This window comes from Tachyglossus aculeatus, chromosome 22 (genome assembly GCF_015852505.1).
Source record: "Tachyglossus aculeatus isolate mTacAcu1 chromosome 22, mTacAcu1.pri, whole genome shotgun sequence".
NCBI classification, from domain to species: Eukaryota; Metazoa; Chordata; class Mammalia; order Monotremata; family Tachyglossidae; genus Tachyglossus; species Tachyglossus aculeatus.
In genome coordinates this window covers 11,654,838-11,657,928 of record NC_052087.1, presented here as the reverse complement: position 1 = coordinate 11,657,928, position 3,091 = coordinate 11,654,838, and the positions used below count along the sequence as shown (strand labels likewise).

The 3,091-nt window shown below is 44.0% G+C and overlaps 1 non-coding gene across 1 annotated transcript; it reads left to right on the top strand.

Moving 5' to 3' along the window:
* Positions 1-545: 545 nt before the first annotated feature.
* On the top strand, positions 546-683 carry LOC119944214. The gene has a single exon (XR_005455713.1). It is a non-coding gene; the product is annotated as a small nucleolar RNA SNORA7 (small nucleolar RNA).
* Positions 684-3,091: the final 2,408 nt, after the last annotated feature.

Genomic DNA, 3,091 nt, shown 5'->3' with positions numbered 1-3,091 from the left:
TTTATTGAGCATTGAATTGCCAATCTTGCCATTCAAAACGAGAACAAAACTCATCATCCCAGCTCCACCGCTTGTCTGCTTTGTGACCTTGGGCAAGTCACTTCTCCTCTCTGTGCCTCAGTTACCTCATCAATAAAATGGAGATTGAGACCGTGAGCCCCATGTGGGACAGGGACTGCGTCCAACCCAATTTACATGTATACACCCAAGTGCCTAGTACAGTGCTGTGCACATACTAAGTGCTTTATACCATAATTATCATTATTTCAAAATGTATTCAGCCATTCAAAACACACCCTTGACCATTTCAGTTATCTGACAAAGAAATAAGGGGCACCTCATCTTTCTCCAAAGGGAAAGGATATTACTGATGTAATATCAGTATGATAATGATAATGATAATTATCAGGATGATAATCAATATGATGGGCTTTACTGTTGTAAAACCCAAGGGCAAGCCTGTAGTATTTCGTGAAGCCCTCAGTCTTTATTTCAGAACTTGATTTGAGGTAGGAGGTTGGACTCTTTCCCTCAAGCTAATTTACATCCTCTCAGGGTCGCACCTGGAGAGTTTCCAGTACTCTACCAGTCTCGACTATGGGAGGGAGAGTCAAGCAGAGGCCTACCCATTCCATTTCTAGCTCGGCCAGTGATTAGCGAGTGGAAGACAATCTGCTATAAGTCATAACTCACTCATGCTGGGCAGCCGTGGCACGGGAGAGCGCCGAGGACAGAGACTCAAGTTTACTATGTGGAAGGAGGCAGTGGTAACCACTTGTGTATTTTTACCAAGAAAACTCTATGGATACACCAGCAGAACGATTGCAGATGGAGAGCGGGGCGTTCTGGGAGAGATGTTTCCATGGCATCACTGTGGGTCGGAAACGACTCGACGGAATAAGATAAGACAAATTTCACCACGGTTTTTAGCACGCTTTCCAGACAAGACGGTGCTCTTGGAGACAACATATTGCCCCTCCTTGCTATAATAATTGTGATTTTTGCTTAGTGCTTCAATGTGCCTAGTCCTGGACTAAGCACTCGGCTAGATACAAGTCCATAATCAGGTCAGACAAGGTCCCTGACCCACACGTAGCTCACAGTCTATGTAGGAGGGAGAATGGCTATTGAATCCTTATTTGACTGATAAGGAAATTGAAGTATGGAGAAGTCAGCGACCTTCCCAAGGTTACACAGCAGGCAAGTGGCAGAGCCAGAATGAAAATCCAGATTCCCTGACTTCCAGTCCCAGCTCTTTCCACTAGGCCATGCTCCTTCTCTTCTTGTGAAAAAGTTTAGGTAAATTCATGGACTGTAGGTCTTTGGGGTGATTAAACAGTGGAATTAGGCTATTAGTGTGAAAATTTAGGACTGCTAGAAACCTCAAGAAAGGTTTATGAATGATAGAGCCATTGAAGGTGGAAGAGAAAAGGTTAAGATATTAGAAGATTCTAGAAAGGTAAATTCCTCATGATAAAATCCATAATGAATACATTAAGGATGGTTAAAGATACATCGCTGAATATGAGAAGGTAATAATCACACTCACCCTCTCACGTCACAACTGGAGAGTTTCCATTCATTCATTCAGTCATATTTATCATCATCATCATCAATCGTATTTATTGAGCTCTTACTATGTGCAGAGCACTGTACTAAGCGCTTGGGAAGTACAATTGGCAACATATAGAGAAAGTCCCTACCCAACAGTGGGCTCGCTCACTGTGTGCAGAGCTCTGTGCAAATTGGCAACATACAGAAATGGTCCCTAGACAACAACGGGCTCACTCGACTACGGGAGAGAAAGTCAAGGAGAGGCATACCCATTCCATTCCCAGCTTAGCCAGTGGCTAGCAAGTTGAAGGCAACCTGCCCCAAGTCAAAACTCACCCATGCTGGGCAGCCGTGGCATGGAAGAGAGCCGAGGACAGACGCTAGAGTTTTACTGCGCGGAAGGTGGCAATGGTAAACCATTTGCTTATTTTTTACCAGGAAAACTCTATGGGAAACTACCAAAAAAATTGCAAGTGAGGTGGGGCTTTCTGGGAGAGATGTGTTCTTGGTGTCGCTATGGGCCAGGAAAGACTCAACAGCATAAGACGACAATCGCACTATTCCTCTAAGTGTCCTTTGTTTCACTGCCAGGGCTAGAAAAGAAGGTTATCTGAATCCCTGTTCTGAGCCAGTAAGATATTTGTCATGCTCTAAAATGAGGCCAAAGGTGGGGTATATCATGGACTATAACAATACATTGTGCAGAGGGTGAGCCTTGCCTCTGGGAACTTTTGACATTGTGGTTACAACAGTGATAACCCACACACATACACATGGTAATAGCAACAGTAAAAATAACTGGTATTTGTTAATAATAATAATAATAATGTTGGTATTTGTTAAGCGCTTACTATGTGCCAAGTACTGTCCTAAGCAGTGGGGTAAGGTTATCAGGTTGTCCCACATGGGGCTCACAGTATTCACCCCCATTTTACAGATGAGGTAACTGAGGCACAGAGAAGTTAAGTGACTTACCCAAGGTCACACAGCTGACAAGTGGCGGAGTCAGGATTAGAACCCACAATCTCTGACTCCCAAGCCCAAATTAAGTTTTTCTAGACTGTGAGACCGCTGGTGGGCAGGGATCATCTTTATATGTTGCTGACTTGTACTTCCCAAGCACTTAGTACAGTGCTCTGCAAGCAGTAAGTGCTCAATAAATATGATTGAATGAATGAATGAATGAAGCACTGTTCTAAGTAGTGGGGTAAGGTTATCAGGTTGTCCCACATGGGGCTCACAGTCTTCACCCCCAGTTTACAGATGAGGTAACTGAGGCACAGAGAAGTTAAGTAAGTGATTTGCCCAATGTCACACAGCTGACAAGTGGTGGAGTCAGGATTAGAACCCACAATCTCTGACTCCCGAGCCCAAGTTAAGTACTTCTAGACTGTGAGCCCATTGTTGGGTAAGGACCGTCTCTATATGTTGCCGACTTGTACTTCCCAAGCACTTAGTACAGTGCTCTGCACACAGTAGGTGCTCAATAGATACGATTGAATGAATGAATGAAAAGTACTTACTAGGTGCAAAGTGC